Source organism: Stegodyphus dumicola, chromosome 3, assembly GCF_044657685.1.
Source record: "Stegodyphus dumicola isolate Sdum_Otavi_A_Nest chromosome 3, ASM4465768v1".
In the NCBI taxonomy this organism is placed as follows: domain Eukaryota; kingdom Metazoa; phylum Arthropoda; class Arachnida; order Araneae; family Eresidae; genus Stegodyphus; species Stegodyphus dumicola.
In genome coordinates, this window is record NC_140770.1 from 131,241,525 (window position 1) to 131,261,168 (window position 19,644).

The 19,644-nt window shown below is 33.0% G+C and overlaps 1 protein-coding gene and 1 non-coding gene across 2 annotated transcripts in view; both read left to right on the top strand.

Moving 5' to 3' along the window:
- Window positions 1–19,644, top strand: part of LOC118186632 (uncharacterized) — a 435,694-nt gene that overhangs the window by 153,222 nt on the left and 262,828 nt on the right. The gene's annotated exons all lie outside the window — the stretch shown is intronic.
- TRNAM-CAU (transfer RNA methionine (anticodon CAU)) lies at window positions 9,016–9,088 on the top strand. The gene has a single exon. It is a non-coding gene; the product is annotated as a tRNA-Met (tRNA).

The window sequence follows — 19,644 nt, forward strand, 5'->3', positions numbered from 1 at the left end:
ACAAGAAAGGTCTGTTTGTTAAAGAAAACGAAGAGAAAAAATGTACAAACCTAGTTCCGTCAATGGAAAGAAAGGGGTTTATGGTTCTCACAGGATTTTTTAGAATGCTAAATTAAAAATAAGGAGAGTGAAAAAAACATTCAACGTACCACCAAGCGAAAATTTTGCACCCGATATTTACAAAAGAAATTCCATTTCTTTATTCCAAAAGCTTTTAAAGAGAGAAATTTCATTAAGACAAAGCAACAAGTCATATTTCGAAAAGTACTACTGCATTTCTTTCAAAAATGAAGATGCGATAAAGGTATTGCATTCAGCATTTTCAACGTATTCCTGCAGAGTTCTGTGACGTTTCAAAAGTTCTGTGATAATATGTAGATATGCACCTCGTATTTTGGTTGCAATCGGCCGCACCAAACGTATGTAAATATATTTATATATTTATCCACTCTGTTACCCGGCTCAATGAGCTCAGTTTCTTTACTGTTATAATGATTGAATTATGTTGATCTTATCTTCTCTGCTTAAGGTTTTTATGGTTTTAGTAAATCTGCATGAAAAATTTGCGGAGTTATCAAAAGTTGCTCAAGTGCAGCTAAGTATAATTATTTTTGCGATGGCGGGCATTGCTCGTTTACATTTAAAACAGCAGAATAGTAGATTTGTTGCCATTCTAGAGAAAGTAAGCTCCGCAATAACAAAGATAACGGCTTTTTATAATTGCCAATTAAATCATGCTTAATCCATTCTGGAATTTGTTCGAGGAAATAAGTGTTTAAGATTTACTTCGTAATTTTTAATATAGATATTTTGAGTTTTTATGTATTTTTGACTTTTCGCGAAGTGAGAACTGAATTAATTGAATGAGAAACACTGAATCGTCTGTGAAAAACTGTTTATTTTTTGTTTCGTTTGTTTAATTTCTTTTATACATCGTTCTAGATTTATTATATTATTTGAATAGAACATGTGGCGACGATTAGATAATTCTTCAAATGATATACACTTTGTGCATTCTGAGTTATAATATGAACGAAATATAACGCTGTTAAGTGAACCTACGCTAGAGTATCGCTATGGTAAACAAATACTAGAGCGAATTTTAAAAAGTGCATTTATTCTATTGTGGTTTATGCGCTATCGACGAAGTAGATTTAATTAAATCCAATAAGTTTAAATGAAATGCAAGAAAAAATACGCATAATTTAATGTTCCTTACAAGGAAGTCATGTGGTGTACACATCAGATTTTTTATTTTAGTGTATTTGTTTGATATTTTAATTCAATACGACAAAGAATACGAAGGCATATTTGAATAAATAAAGAAAGGCTTTTGTAGAGAAATATCTGGGGAAACAAGCTCGTATTTGAATTTCACTTGAATAAAACCTCGGAGATATCTAAGTAGCAGCGCTATTCACGGGGATTCAAACAGAGTTTAATCCCTTTATTAAGCTTATTCTTACATTTTTGATTGAAAGGCTTTATTTACCTCTTCCCTGTCTTGCGGTATTAAATTCCTCGCAGATTGCATGAGTAAAACGTAAAGCCGATTTGCTTCAGGATGTTTTTATTCCAGCCCAGTCATAAATCATTTGATACTTTATATAAATTTGATGCATTTATTTAATGTTAAACAATAAAGACGTAGCGGAAATTATGCAAAATATGTGACACTGAATTTTGTATTCCACATAATTAAATAAATTGTCTACTTGGCTTGACAATTTATTTAATTATTTGGATTTATTTAATTATGTTTTAAACAGATCAAATGCGATCTGTTTGAAAAAGCATGCCTTAGCGGAAGACTTTCTACGAGGAACTAGTTTTTTATTACGTTACATACGAATTTATTTTATTTATTGGATTATGCAAAGCACACTAGGGCTAGCTGACCGAGGGGACAGCTACTTTGGTGGACTTTCTGGAAAAAACTGTTTTGTACTCATATTACAGATGGAGAAAATCATGAAAATTCTCATGTAACCAACCCGTTAGCAGGATCTGGACTCAAGTCAGTGATCTTATCTATTCGGCCTCTTTTAGGCAATAAGTACAATTCTGTAATAAATAATAATAGGAAAATATGTGCAAATTATAATCGGCAATTACTTTATTACAATTTTATTTTATGAGACGTATTACCGATAAATTCGTGCTCGGTAAACTTACGTATTACCTAGTATTATATAATAGGCAAATAACTTTATTACAATTTTATTTTATCAGAAACGTACGTATTACAGAGTGCTACTGACGTTTTTTAACTTTTTTAAGAAACGCTTTTAAGTTTGAACGTTTTTAGTTTAATAAAATTTAAATAACAATGAACGAAACATTTATCTTATACTACCGATATTCTGTTAAGACAATGTTTATTCTACTATATAATAGGGATACCGTTTGTGATTATGCTAGCTAGCATTAGGAAAAATTAGTGTATTTGCATTCCCTTAATAACTTTTATCTTAGAATTAGCAGGAAGGGTTTGTTTTAATTCTTCCACAATAAAATTCAGAATTTTAAACCTTCCTTTATTTATATGAAATTAGACAACTCATTTTATTGTCACATTATAAAGGACATATATCACAGAAAAGGAAATTCATGTCTTACTTAATCTCTTTATTTCCTAGTCTTTACAGAAAATAAAAATGAAATATCGATTCGTTTAACGCATCTAGGAGTAACTGAAGCTATTTCAGAAATAACTGTAAATGAAACCAACAGCGCAGTTCTTCGAGATATTAAATATGAATACAACAATATAAAAATTCGAAGAATACATCTGGTTCAGCAACAAACATCAGAAGGAAAAATGAATCAAGAAATTGATAATGGGACATATTTCCTTTTCGGAAAACCATATTTAATATCCCGATGTAATACTAGAGGATTTCAAGGCAATAGGACGTGCTGAAATAAACATTTAAGCGAGTGTTAAGTATTCCAGATTCAACTCATGGACTTAAGAAAGCACATTATGGTGACGTCGACCCCTCTGGAAAGCATATTACTCACCAGTCTCACCTTAATGGTGTTTCTTATAGTAGAAACGGATGTAAATATTCCACTGATATAGGCGGCATAGCGTTTCTTAGGTAATTCAAACTGTGCGGTTCATTGACGTAAAGAAACATAAAGAAATGTAAACACGTTAATTCCAATCATAAATTTTTATATTAGAGAATAGGATATGCAGTTCTATAAAACCGCAGAACTTTCAAGAATAATATAATATTATTAATTCTTCTCTAAAATGTCAAATAAGATTATACTTCCTTGCACGAAGTATGGGAATTATTGTAATCGTGAAGAATTTCGGGTGTTATATTTGAAAGGAAATATCCATTTTGATCATTCACGAATCCATTTAGACTTTTTTTTACGTATATATATATATATTACTACTTTATTTGTTATACTATATTTTTTTTAATTTTTACTTTTTTGTTTTATTTTTTATATACTATATTTTTTTGTTTTATTTTTTATATACTATATTTTTTTGTTTTATTTTTTATATACTATATTTTTTTGTTTTATTTTTTATATACTACTTTTTTTGTTTTATTTTGTACAAATTTCCTGTTTTTCTTAATACATTTTTCTCTTTGAAGTGAAAATTTTTTTATTACAATTTTGTGATTTTCTCTAGTGTGCGTTTTACCAATTTATAATGATGCAACACGGAGAAAATAGGATGAATTTTCGAATTTTCAATACGGCATTTTATTCTTTCTCCTTCCGAATTTTTAGAATTTGATTTACTATATATATTCACTACTTTACTCGGCTTAAAAATCTTACCCTGCCTTTAATTTCTCAATCGTTGGTGGTAGACACATACTTATTCAAGTTTGTGGTAGACTTATACCAATCACAAAACGTTTTAAATCACGAAAATATACATATTTTTGTAATGGTTATGAAAAAATAAAAATACAAGAAATTTGGTTCACGTATGACCAAAATTGATCGCTATACTTAATTTTAAAATTTGAAATTTTTGATGTCATTTTCAACTTGCCTCGAGGAATCGGTTAATTAAGTTAGAATAATTCGAAGGAATAAAATTTAAATGAAGTCCAGCCCAAAAAAAAAGTATATAATTTAATAGGCCGTACGAGGAAGTTACGTGGTGTCCACATCAGATTTGTTTATAATAAGAATTTTTTCTTGATCTCTCGTCGGAAATTACGGAAACACCCTGAAATAAAAATATGTATTACAGAAACCACCTTGCGAGATAAAGTAAACAAGTTAATTGATATTTAAAGAGATTTGTTGATTATTAAGTGACATTATCCTACGTCAAATAAACTGATAGGATCTTTCCTGACCAAAAGATGGCTTAACGAGTACAAGAAATCAAACAGTATCGAAAATGAATACAGTATAAAGAATGTATGGCTTTTCAGTTATCGCAAATACTTAAAACAAAACATGATATTTTAAAACGGTGGTTCTTAACATGCTTCAAAGCTGAGTGTTTTGATGAAATAAGTTTTAATGAATTTATAACGTTTCATAGCTAATTTGGCGCCCTTTCTTCCGAGTAATTCACCCAAGGCAAGTTCTTCATTTGCCTCACCTTTGTTCTAGCTCTGCAAAATAACTCACCAAACCATTTTCCCACGTTCCTCTAGTTGCTCACATACGAATTTGGTTCCACCAGGATCGAGCACCAGCTCATTGCAGCAGTAACGTGAGAAGTTATGTTAAGGCTATCTGCGGCCAGAATGGATAGGACGGGATAGACCAGTTTCTTGCCAACCGCGATCACCAGATGTAACATGCATGTATGTATTTCTCCTTCTGGTGAATATCAATAGCATAATCTAAGAAAGTCTGCTTGTATCCGTTTACGCTATCTACGGCCAGAATGGCTAAGACTGGGTAGACTAGTTTCTTGGCGACCACGATCACCATATTTAATATGCATGTATTTCTTTTTCTGGAGCATATTAATAGGATAATCTACAAAATTCTGCTTGTATTTGATGAAGATTTAGTGCGCGGACTGTTAATTGATGCTGTAAATGTGCGTAAAATAGTTGAGAGGTTTATTAATGTACGCGAATTTATGCGCCAACGCTGTGAATCTTGCATTATTGTTGATAGACGTTTCAGCACATATTTTAAAAGGATAAATTATTAAAATTGTTGTTTCTTTTGACTTTCCTTGACTTTCTGATTTACCTTCTGTTTATAGTACTTTTCTTACATGCCAGGACATGCACGCACCCTTTCCATGCATACATTTTACAACAAAATCTGCTTATTTCGATCTTTTTTACATGCCTTACATTTTTTGCTTGATATTTTACTATCAGCTTGTATAACTACTGTACGATCAGTAGTGAATGATGTTTAACATAATGTTTGAACAACTTTAATGTCTTCATTTAAGATCTATCACAAGTCATGCAAACGTTACTGACCAAATCTTTTAACAAATTTCATACATAGGAAAATTTCGTTTTCCTAAACATAAAAGTTATATTTCCAGTATAAGAAAGACAATATGTGCCTTCTTTATGAATAAATTAAATATACATGGATGTAGTATGAGTTATTCTAAATGAACTAATATTTGTTTTGAGTAATTACAAAATTTATGATGCTTTAAAAGAAACAGAGGGCTTATTTATAGATAAAAGAAATAATCCATTTTCCAGTTTATAAAATAATCAAAACAGTTAAAGCACTCAGTTCTTAATTGACCGTCTTCTCATTAAAGTGTTACCTTTAAAGTATTCACTCGGAACGCTATGTTTAATCTCATAATGATGGCCTTGAAAGTAAAAGCTGTATTTTTAGTTATAGGCGTAGACTCTTAAAACTCCAAAACGTTTTAGACTATCGATCCCTTTAAGGATTTCATAGCATTTTATCAAATTCTACCTTTTTTTCCTAAACCGTCATTAAAAGGTGTTTAATCTTAAGGTTAATCAATAAATAGCAACGTGCAAGGATAAATTAAATAAACTTATCGCTTTATTGTTTGCTTGCTTTCCTTAATGCCAAAGTGTGGTAGATGATATCTAACACGAGAGTTAATATTTGGTTGTAGATTGGTAAGCGTTAATGCATTTTTTAGTGTTTGAAGTTTTTATACTTGCGTTTTCAGATCCGAAATTACGTGGCCATTTTTAATCGTGAAAATTAAACGAGTAAGGGTGAAAATTAAACGAGTAAGGGTTTGGGTGAGAGTAGAACATCATGGGCGAGAAGTTAGATCTGTTAACAGATGTGTTAGTAACTCATGCATTTTCGAACAATGGCTTGCAATTGAATTAATTCCTAAAGAAAGTGCTTTTCATTTGGTGCAAATTTTGAAAAAAAAATATTTAAGGATTTCGAGAACGCGATCAGACACAGGTTCCTCTTCTTCAGAAGCAAAAATATTTTGTAAAGGTGGGAAGAGCGACAATCATTTTATATGAAAATCAATAGAGGGATCAAGCTAAAGCGAATGTAGTGCCATCTATCTAATGAACTATAAAAAACTAAGATATTAGACTTTTGAACGCATTTGGAAGAAACGCCTTAGAACTTACTGGTTTAGAACCATTCAGTGGAGTAAATATTTGATTTTGAAACTCTCTGAGATTCTTAAGTGGCGTTCGATCATGTAAACGCCGCATTTTTTAATAGTATTCCAAACCTTTTCTTTTTCTTCTTCTTTCAAAATTCGGTATCTTTTTTATTTAGCATGAATTTTTTATATATTTTTGTTTAAGGTTATCAAGATAACCATCGCAGAATCTTTGCTGCATCAGTTATATCGATAAATAATCTTGCAAATGCAGGTCTTTTCTCAAATTTTTATGGAAAAGAATTCAACGTTATCTTGTTATTGCTATCAATCATAATATGTTTAGTAAAAAATTAATTCTTCAGCCTTATGAACACATGATGAAATCAGATTTTTAATAAAATAAATATAATTGAAATGAGTGTAATATTGCGCCATTAGATAACTTGCAAGATTACATATGACAGATATATGAGATAAAAAATATGCGATATAAATATATGCGATATTTGCGAAAAAATTGGTAACATCATGTGTATGTTGTGAATGAACTGATTCAAAAGCGTAATTTTCCCAAATTTTAAAACAGAGGATTTTTTCTCTTTCTTAGTATTTGTTTCATTCAGTAAATTGAAAATTATAAAATATAATATGCAAAAAGGTTTTTAAATTACATGATTTTAGTCAAATGCACTTAGATGGAAAAACGTTTTTAGCCCAAACGAGCGTTAGCTCGGAAGGGATATTAGTCTCGAATCACTGTGTTGAGACAATCGCCAAATCCTGGGTGAGGAGAATCATCATCCAACACCCTTTTAGTTCGGGCGCCACTGTAGAGATATAAGTTATCTTTTTGGAAGCAGGCAAGATGAAAAATGAGCAACTGCCTTCGCCGGCAATAGAACCACGGACCTCTGGAATACCGGCTCAGTGTGCTGACCACTGCACCACGAAGGCACGCTAGGAAGCCGTATAACTGTAAAAGGCTGAATTGTTGCCATAAAATACTATCGCCCAGTATTATAGTTAAAGAAATTAAATAATGAAGAATCTGCATGAATATAAATTCTCGCACTGTAAGAAAACGGCGGTACGTAGAGCCATCAAATTTCGAATAACGTAAACCTTCACCCGAACATGGGCTCCTGGAAGCTCGAATTTTGAATTTCGAATTTGTTTTAATAGCTATTTTGTATCCTGTAAAACTTAAAGAATTTCTTATTAACGGACTCAACGGTTTCAAAGCTAGCAATGGCAACACTATACGAAAAAAAATATTTATCTGTAACGCACGAGACTGTCTATCGGAAATTCTAAATATGTGCTGTTTTTAAGTATTTTGGGGTATAGTTATTGAATTTAATTTTATGTGGTTTAAGGGCGAAGAGCATGATATTTAATAATTAAAGTTAACACTTTAAATGTTAAAAAACTTCCCTTTGAACGTAATGTAAAATCAGAATACTTTCAGAGTTTTTTTTTAAGCTACCATGATATCCTTGATAGTGTGAGGCTAAAAATAAAATCGTGCGTCTATAAGAATTGTATTGGGACTTAATTTACATTTGACAGATTAATATACATAAAATTAAATTCAATAACTATACCCCAAAATACTTAAAAACAGCACATATTTAGAATTTCCGATAGACAGTCACGTGCGTTGCAGATAAATATTTTTTTTTGTATAGTGTTGCCATTGCTAGCTTTGAAACCTTTGAGTCCGTTAATAAGAAATTCTTTAAGTTTTAAAATCCGACATTGTTACTGTAGCTGTAGTGTTTTTCCTTTTGCCGGATCTGAAAAGAATATATTATGGGTAGCAGGAAAAAATTGTTCTTTACCTCAAATTTTAATTTAAAATTGATTTTACTTATCTTTCAATGTATTTAACAAAACCCGTGTCACTAAAGTGTTTTTGTTGCTATATTAAAATAAAAGGAAAATCATTTCTCTTTTCTTTTTTTTTTTCCCTTTTTTGGAGAGAACATGGAAAAACGTCTAATGTATTCCTGTTCAACTAAATATAAATTAAATATTATTTTATATTAATGTAACATAATAAACTTTACAATGTAATGCAGGACTAATCACACTGTTATTAAAACACAGGAAAAAGGAATAACGCATACTATGATTAACAGAAAAACATCACAAAATATTTATCTGTTTTAAGGCAGTTTAATCTGGAGAGTAAGTTCATTTAGCTGTATAAATTAAATGATTGAAAACCAAAAGAATACAGTATAAACAACGTAAAAATGTTGTCCGTTTATTTTTATTTTCAAGCAATTTAATCCGGATTGTAAGTACGTTCATTTCGCTGTGAAAATTAAATCAGTATTCAAAACAAAAAGGTAAAGACAGAGTATAAACAATGGAAAAATGTTACCTATTTATCTGCATTTTCAGGGAATTTTAAAGTAGAGAGTAAGTTCATTTATAAGGTATTTCTCCCGCCTTCTTAGCATGCCTTCGTAGTGTAGTGGGCAGCACGCTGGGCGCATAATCCAGAGGTCCGTGGTTCGATTCCCGGTGAGGGCGTTGCTCATTTTTCAAGTCTCCTCCTTCCAAAAAATTCTAATGACTCTACACATTTAGCTACGCGAATTAAATCAACTTAAATTTTGCTTGCTCAAAAAATTAAAAATAAATTTAATTTTGCTTTGCTTGAAAAATTAAAAACAAATTTAATTTTACTTTGCGAGAAAGCAACGAATGGGGTCATGCATATTTCATATATTCTATAGCAAGATACAGTAATCATACATAGGCGTAATAATACCTACTATATATAATTACGCCTTCGGATAAATGGAGTTATACTGTACTTTATTCACTGTATATGTTTCGGTTAAAGAGGTACGAAAGTCTGAGAAAAATAAAATTATAGAAATTAATTTTAACAAAATTCAGTAATAAAAGATCATGGAGGATCTTACAGATTAATTCCCAATATTTACATCAGAAGTTAAATGTGAATGATTAGAATATTAATGATAGTAATTTAAATGTCCATTTCTCCCGCTGTGAAGTGGAATTAACTGCTTCCATTAACAATAGCTGCAACCTCAATTCTAGGTTCACTAATGAATTTCCGAATAGCATTAAGCCAGATTAACTTCATTCTCGACTGGGCGTTATGTGCCAGATGCAGTGCACTGCTTTCGATGCAAGGGATTTGGGAACATTAAAGACCTCTAGCCACGCCAGAATTACGTTCACACACTCTTGCAATGCTGCCCCAAGGTTATTCAGGAATGAAATACTGTTTATTAATTATGAAAGAAATTGCTTGAATTCAACATTTCAAGGTTATGCTGTTTCTCAGAAAAATCAAAATTTTTGGAAAAGAACTGAATTATGTTTTCTTTCATAGTATCAGTAATATTTAAACTTAAGTATGTATGATAAACTTTAAAATGATCAAGAATAAGTGTATCTGTGAAATTAATAGCTTTTTCATGTCACTTGTTTGTGCTCCATTGTCTTGTGCTTATTACGTTATCAGATAAGTCACTTGTCATTTACGTGACCAGGCAAATTGCCAATTCCAGCGAAGCTGCCATTGAAAGCAGCGTAAAATCTTCGATTTATTTTTTATTTAAAATTATACATCGCTTAGTAATATTAAAGATTAAAAAAGAGCAAACGTAGTTTTTTATACGTTGATTTTATTAATTTAATTATATCTCTAAATGAAGTTATTCAGAATACACATAACTCATATAATTTGTAGTATTTTTTAATATTTTTAACTGAATTTTTCTAAATCTTCCAGAATTTTTATAATTCATAAAAGAGCTTCTGACAAGTGTGTATAGGTACAGCATAATCCTTTTCAAGCCCCATAACAGCGAATTCTTCTCCTTAGATTGTTTCTGGAAACGGTACTTGTCATCTCTGTCCAGCGTAATGATTAAAATTGTAGATTTTTTAAAATCATTTTCTTTCATTTTTTAAACACAAATATTTTCCTCTATTTGTTTCAATATTTAATTATATTTTTACATTATTTTTAATTTTAATGATGTTGTAAAAATAAGATAGCTGCTTTGTTTAGCGAGGCAGTTAAAGTAAATACGAAAATTGTGCAAGTTGACATTAAAACATTGATTCATTTCCTTCAAAACAGTAGCAGTTTAAGCTGAATATTCGAACCGCATATAAAGTAGAAATCTCACTAAACAGTAGCTGCCAAGAACAAATTAGTGTTGCGTTCTACTTGTTCGTGAATTTGGAGTAATTGATGATAACACTTGATGAAGAGTCAAAACACAATTTAGTCGCCAGTAAGCACTATTACACAGGACAGTTCCAAAGACACGTTTCACTCGTCGAAAAATTATGCACACATACTGAAATAACCAACAATACAGCCTTCAGGCTATAACGATGAAGATAACTTCACGACATAGCACTACATACAGCTCCCGATTCCACCGATCGCTCTCAAGTTAGTCTCTTAGGTAACATCCTGCAATACATGTGCGGTAGTCAGGCGTCAACTACTAGAAATTTAAGCTATACTTTGGCGAAGTGCTCTGTGTCCGTTGACGGTAGTTTGAAAATAAACTCTATTGCGCAACTCGGGTAAAAATCCAATTAAACAAACAAGCGGACATAAGCCCCAAAATAAAGGCATATCAAATTCATTGATGGTAAAGAAGTAAAATTGTCGAGCTGGTGAGAAAAGCTTTGAAAACTGGCTGATTCGGAAGATCTTTGCGCCCCTCAACTACTCTATCTCAGGACAAGCAGGATATATATAGCTTTAACTTATCGTCTAGAATATTCCCGAGAAACACGCTAAGAATGCGATCTAGAATGTTCTCGCCCTGTCTATGGCATATCGCCAAATGGGAGATTTCTTCTCAAATCTGGCAACCCTAACCCTGCTTACAGCAGCTGGGCCAAAGAAAGTCTATGTAAAGAAGGAAAGGCTCCATAGACGTAATGTAAACCAGCTTGTCTTCTACGCCGCTATAAAGAAAAGGGACAATTCGCCAAGGGATTTGGGGACTGAACCTGTTGGCGAGAATTTCCCCCTTTGTCATGTACCTGGCCGAGATTTTCCACCTCCGCCACGTGTACAGGAAATTGAGGAACACTGGTTAAGATGAATCGTTCTTTGACTTTTCGTGATAATTTAAACTCGAATTTTCGTGCTTTTTTGCTTTACTAGTTGAAATTGTATTATTCATATCGCAGTTTGATGTCTGATTTTATATCTGTCAATATGTAGGGAAAAAATGGAGTCACACAGCTTTAAACTCTTGATAAACGTGACTGTCGAATCTGTTCGAACTTCGACATCAGCTTCGAGCTTTGGCGTTTTTTAGAGACAGATATTTCACGCATGCGCAGTTGTATCCCTTTTCGTTCGGAGGGAGCCACTCCTGCTGATGTGAAGCTTTCCTTCTTAACAATACATATTCTTTGGCTGGGCATTTCGCGACAATAGTAAGCTTTCATGATTGTGATTCCAAAATAAGTAAAAGTACTGTGCTTAAATATTACAAAAATGTCAAGTATCAAAAACAAAGGTTTATCGCGTTTTAAAATAGTAAGAAGAGCAGAAACATGTTAATATTAGTTCATCTAAATACTGATCACAGAAATAAGAAAGGAAGTCGTGAAAATGATTTAAACTGAAGTTCTGGTAAAAAAAAAAAAAAAAAAAAAAAAAAAAAAAAAAAAACAGAATATTTAAGTCCATACTGTGAATATGTTTCATGCTTTTATTTTGTTGGACTTCTGTATTAAGAATTTTATTCTTGAATTTGTATGTTATTAGAAAGTTAGGACAATTTGAACTTTACACCCAACAGACGACTCACACCAGCTCATATGACCTTGATTCCTCAGGAAAAATTGTATCTCTTGACCAACCATATGTGGCTTTTGCTTATGTGACAATGTAGCGAAAGCCAGACGTTTTTCAATCTATACTTCCTTACGCGGTGCGGGATAATAGTTCAGAAATGCTATCGTCATGCATCCTGATTACCTGAAAGAAGACACTACCTGAAAGAGCTGGAACTCGTTGTGCATATCAAGAACGATAACATAAGGAGAAATCAGGAACCAGGTCAGCTGAAGATATTAAAATTATTTGTTAATCGAACTAAGCAAGATCTAGACCTATAGCAAAATGCTTATTATAACTTATATATAAGCATTTCCGATTACCCATTTTGAAAGCAATGAATTCTACGTTAGAGATAATGAATTTCACGTATTTGCCATCATTCTTTTCTCTACACTTGTCTATTTACGCACATTCGAATGTGGAACTGATAATATGCTTACAATTGTCTATTAATATGCGGCTATTTATAAAACACTGTGTCTGCCAATTATCCACTTCATTTAGCAGTTCAGTGAACGAGATGATTACGGTTAGATTGCATGACACGGTCAAGAACATCAGAGGTAGGAGTTCATTTTCCTCCCCGACTTTTTTTTTTCATTCCTTCAACTCTTCAACATTTCCCGTTCTGGTTTTAAATATTCTCAAAGGAATAATTTTGGGGTATTTAAGTCGGGAATCGTGTGTATTCTGAGTGTAACGGAAACACAGAAGTCTATTCCCGAAATCTTTCGTCGTCGTTAATAAATCAACGTCCGCTCAACTCTTCATTTGAAAAATTTCTGAAAAGTATTAGTTTACTAGACCAGTGTTTCACAAATAACTGCAGCAAAAGCACACAAAAGGCGGCAGTCAAATATATGTGGCATGTATGTAAATGGACAAGTTTAGCGAAAAAGGCTGATGTAAAATATTTAGATTCATTCCCTCTAGGATTAAGTTTATTCTTCAGAAAATGCTTCAAAGCTTTGAACAGAGAAGATTAACACAATTTTTTGTACACGTTTTTCCTTTTTTCTGTAGTTTGGATAGGTTATTTTAAAAATATTTTAAGATTTACTTTATCACTCATATTACACGTAGTGATTCTGGAATTTTGATAGGAACCTACAAATGTTTTCACCGACTTTTACTAAGTTACAAACTTAAATTCTTCTTTAATATTCGTAATATATATATATAAGATTTCAGTTATATATATAAAGTTTCCATTTTCAATTTTGTCATGATTCATATTTAATGTTTCTTTTTTTTAAACATTTCAAGATTAATTTGAAATGCTTCTAAGTTACTTCATTCAACTAAAATTCTCAAAGGAGATAATATGCTCAATCCATTAGTAAATAAGTTATGTATATGTATATACACTCATGTCCATAAATTAAGGATAATTCGGAGTCACGCGGAAATCGAACTCTAAAATAAATATATCACCTGTAAAATCACTACAGACATCTTCAAGAATCATATGCAAATTTCAGGAAGTAACCAGATGACACCGATGATACGTCACAATGACGAGAGTGTAAAATTGTTCGCAGGCTCTTTATGACAATTTCAGTGCAATAACCGAATAGTTATGACACAAAGGACGCATTTGGATGATTTTTTACGTGGTAGAATTATCGGCCGTCTGGAATGTGGGCGTACCCAACTGGAAGTATCAGACGAACTTGAAATTGCCCGGAGTGTCATCGCCAGGCTTTTGGCAATCATTCCAAGATGATGGTAATATGAGTAGACGTTACAGCACAGGTCACCCCAGAGTTGCAATGCCGAAGAAATATAATTTCTCATACATTATTTGTTTTGTGCAGCCGGGGCAACAGGAATGAGACAAATTTTGGAATATAAAGTGGTAGGTTTATTTTAGCATCCATCTCGTAAGCGTTCTCCTGGTACCTTGAGCAGAAGCCCTACTTATACATATATGTGTACGTCACGAGGCTCCTCCAATCAGCGATATTCATTGAAATCACGAGGTGAGGCTATCTTCTCATCAGGAGTGTTCTTAAGTACTTTATGTAATATGACAGATTTATGAGTTTGGCGATTTGGCGGGCGCCAACAGGTTAATATATTTTATACTAAAGAAAGGATTTCGCCAAAATTTAGGAACAGGGATGCAATTTAGGTAAAGAATCGCCAACAGGTTATTAAGCAATATTAATAGAATTTAATTTAATCAATTGATTTAAAAATATCATTACAGATTATCCCCCCCCCCCATCTGAAAAGGCTTGCAGTCGCGGCCGTCGACCCAAGACAGTCCAGATAGTGAGAGCAGAAAATTAGTTATTAGGAAATTAAGTGAGTAGGAAAACTGATTGGATTTACCTCAAGGCACACAAAATGTTTACATAAAATATAAAATGTTTACATAAAATATGACATAAAATATTTGAATATAATTAATACAGTATATAAAATATAATAAATGATTAATGAGATTATAATATAGTAACTAAGTGCAGAACAAAAAAAGCACTAATAACATATTGCTGGTTAGCTACGCGGCGATAGGAAATAGTAATATAACTGAATTTGTAAGTTTATATCTTAGGGCATGCCATTCACAGTTTGTGTATGAGTCCGTACAATCATTAGAGTTGTCATTCAGGCTCATCTTCAGTCTTTTACTGGTCTTTGGAGATCTCCGGATCATTTAATTAGCGCTAGAATTATGGATCAGCATTGTCACTGAAAACATCTGAGTTTTTATGTCACGATACTAGAGCTCTTATACTCTTGTTGAAAATACACATTTTGCTAGGTTTTTAACATATTTTGTCACTCTATTTTTCTCTTATTAATGATAACAAAACAAAATTTAACTTCCAACATCCATACCAGTTTTTTGTACACGATGCTGCAGAAACATAAAATGAAATTCAGAAATTTCAACAACTGAAATTTAACTTTTTCAACTGTTGCTACAATTTATAACACAAACATAGGAAAACATGAGCTCAAGGAAATGTGAGGGTATAGTACTCTACTTGTAGTATAGCCTCAATTGAGTGTTTCCCACACGGAAAGTGCATTGAACCTGAAACTCAAGTTTGAAGGTGCCCAGTAAAAGAAAAGGGCAGACAAACTTTTCAGACACTGAGAGATAAATCAATTATTAAGGGGGACAACAGGATGAAAACTAAAAGAAGGGTTATGGATAGTTTATTGATTTATAAATTTTGATTTATTCATGATGTAATTTAAAGTTCTCGGGTGGATAATAGAACCTTAATTTTGACGCATGTACAATCTCAGTTGGTTTCTTCGTGTGAAAATTTTCCCTGTCGATTTCATAATTAACTTCAGATAATTTATTCATAATCCGATAAGGGCCTGAATAGGGTGAAGTCAATTTTCTAGTATTTGGGTATTCAAATTCCTCGTAAAGGACAAAATCTCCAGGTTGAAATTTAGATTCTACAAATCTGATGTCATATCTAGTTTTATTCTTTCGGTGGTATTCGATAGTTCTTTTCTTTGCTAAAGCCCTTGCTTCATTTAAGGAAGGGTATTTATTTTGATCAATTGGAGATTCAAAAGGGAGGTTACCAAATAGTAAGTATGCTGGGGTGAACTTAGTTACCGTATGAGGGGAGTTGTTATATTCGATAACAACTTGCTCTAGCACTTTAGTCCATGGTACTTTTTTAGAAGAAGAATTTACTTTACATTTTAGTCGACTTACTGTTGATTGATTTACTCTTTCTACTTTACCATTTGTCTGGGGATGGTGAGATGAAGTTAAAAGTTGTTTAACATTATGCTTTTTAAGAAATTTTTTGAATCTAGAGGAAGTGAAGGCTGCATTCCTGTCACTCAGAATTTTTTCGGGGACTGTTCCCAATCGGAGTAACAAATCTGGGAGGTGCACTTTTGATTTGTTGATTTTCGCTAATCTGAATAAGCTTATGGACAAGACTACAAGAGATGGGGTCAGAGGGTGCGTTGATCGTCATTAAGGATTTTAATTCTATAGGAAGGCCATCCGTCAGACCCTCCAAGATCATTTCATGAGTTAGATTTAATTTTTTACCAATATCTAATTTTTTGCGAAAATATTGCTTTATGTCCTCTTTATGATTGCACTTGTAATTGGCAAAATCACCAAACGTAGTTAAAGTGGGGTCGAAAAAATTTTCCTTTAAAATTTGGACTAATTCCACATATTTAGTAATTTTATGGCAGTTTTTGACATATACGCTAAGTCCATTACCTTTTAGATATCGAGCTACATTATTAAGCTTCCATGTTTCATCTTTATCTAAATGAGTTTTGTTAAAGTACTCAAGCCATGAATTTATATCCATATCATTCTGCGCGTCAAAGGAAATTATACTTGTTTCAGGTTAAGCGCTAGCTGCCCTTAATGAATCATCAGGATCAGAGATGTTTTCATTAGCCATTATTCTCTTAATAATACTTTCATAAATAAAACTAATAATACTTTCATAAATAAAACTAATAATACTTTCATAAATAAAACTAATAATACTTTCATAAATAAAACTAATAATACTTTCATAAATAAAACTAATAATACTTTATAAATAAAACTAATTCAAAAATAATACTCTTTAAATTTCCCCAAAACAATATTAAAACCAAAATACATCCTTTAAATACCAAATTTAAAATACATTTATACCAAAATAATACTTTTTAAAATTTTCAAAATAAAAACACTATTATTAAATCAGTAATTATAACTCAATAGTAATATCATTTGCATCGCCAATCTTTTTACTAATTGCGTCTGTTTGACTTATTGTGACGAGAATACGAGTGATGAAATCGACACGAAAATACACATTTTTGTGCACTCTTGATTAGATTTTCGCAAAACACGATCAATCACCACACAAGCACAAAGCTCTCGAGAGCAACACAGAACGCCGTGGGAAAGATTTCCATCCTCAAAAGTAGCTCAACGGTAAGAGCACATTTGATGAACGACGAACTTTCGTTGGAAACACAGATCGCACATCACAGGGGCAGAAGGGTGCTTCTCTGGACGTAAAATAATCTGCAGAATACCAGAATACAGGTAACAGAAGGATGATTCTCTTGAAGCAAGAACGCCTACAGAAAAATGTAGAAACATAGAAGTCGCACAGCGGCAAATTCATCTTAAGTGCGTAACATTTTATCCGTATAATCCTTGGGGTATCTTCTTTTTTAGATAATCCCTTTGAAGGTGGTATCCTACCGGCTTTCTGAAATGTAATTTCTCATACATTATTTGTTTTGTGCAGCCGGGGCAACAGGAATGAGACAAATTTTGGAATATAAAGTGGTAGGTTTATTTTAGCATCCATCTCGTAAGCGTTCTCCTCGTACCTTGAGCAGAAGCCCTACTTATACATATGTGTACGTCACGAGGCCATTCCAATCAGCGATATTCATTGAAATCACGAGGTGAGGCTATCTTCTCATCAGGAGTGTTCTTAAGTACTTTATGTAATATGACAGATTTATGAGTTTGGCGATTTGGCGGGCGCCAACAGGTTAATATATTTTATACTAAAGAAAGGATTTCGCCAAAATTTAGGAACAGGGATGCAATTTAGGTAAAGAATTGCCAACAGGTTATTAAGCAATATTAATAGAATTTAATTTAATCAATTGATTTAAAAATATCATTACATGTATATACACTCATGTCCATAAATTAAGGATAATTCGGAATCACGCGGAAATCGAACTCTAAAATAAATATATCACCTGTAAAATCACTACAGACATCTTCAAGAATCATATGCAAATTTCAGGAAGTAACCAGATGACACCGATGATACGTCACAATGACGAGAGTGTAAAATTGTTCGCATTCTCTTTATGACAATTTCAGTGCAATAACCGAATAGTTATGACACAAAGGACGCATTTGGATGATTTTTTTACGTGGTAGAATTATCGGCCGTCTGGAATGTGGGCGTACCCAACTGGAAGTATCAGACGAACTTGAAATTGCCCAGAGTGTCATCGCCAGGCTTTGGCAATCATTCCAAGATGATGGTAATATGAGTAGACGTTACAGCACAGGTCACCCCAGAGTTACAATGCCGAATGAGGACCGGTATTTGTCAGTTACTGCCAAAAGAAACAGGCGGAGCACAGCCTCAGACCTGTCTCGCCAGCTCTCTTCAGCCACTGGTACGACAATTTCAAGGCAGACCGTGTACAGACGCTTAGGGCAGATTGGTCTATATGCACGCAGACCTCTCAGATGCGTTCGACTTACTACAACTCACTGTTGCCTGCGGTTAGCCTGGAGAAGAGAGCATGCATTGTGGACACCGCAATAGTGTTCTTCCGAAGAGTCCAGGTTTAGCTTGCAGTCTGATTCTCGCCGGACTTTTATATGGAGAGCTCCAGGTACCCGTTACCAACAGAAAATATCATTGAAATGTTCAAATTGGAACCATGACAAGACTAATCTATCGGGACGTCATTCTGGAACAACATGTACGTTTCTGTCGGTACGCCATGGGCGTACAATTTGTGTTTATGAATCACAACGCCCATCCTCACAGAGCAAACATCGTAAGCGAATGCCTTCAATCGCAGGATATCACCCGTATGGACTGGCTAGCATTCTCATCGGACTTGAATTCAGTAGTGCACGTGTGGGACATGCTTGGCCGACGACTTGCAGCCCGTCAACCTCCTCCTGCATGTCTACCGGAGAGCATTGCTTTTTGAGTGGTGTAATATCTCCCAAGATCAGATCGATAATTTGATACTCAGCATGCCTAGGCGTTGTATGGACTGTATTGCGTCGTCTGGGAGACATACAATGTATTAACAATCATACCAATCATGTAATATTGGTTTTTGTAAACAGGTTTTTTTTTTGTAATTTGCTTCAGGAAGAAAAAATCGCTATTTTTTTAATAATATCAAATATATAGCATCTTCTTTTGCTCTTTACCTTTTGTTTAATAAATAAGCTTTACAAAGTCAAATTTGTTTTGCTTCTAACTCTTCCTTTGCCTGATTTTGCATTATCCTTAATTTATGGACATGAGTGTATATATATATATATATATATAATAATCTGAAATATATATCTCAATCTGAAACAATGTTTGAAATCTTATATCTTAATATAAAACCTTATATCTTAACCTTCAGCGTAAGGCCTCTGCAATTTCCACGGGATACGAAATCCGTCTAGTAATACGGGTCACGTGAAAAAGCATGCGTAAGTTTATTT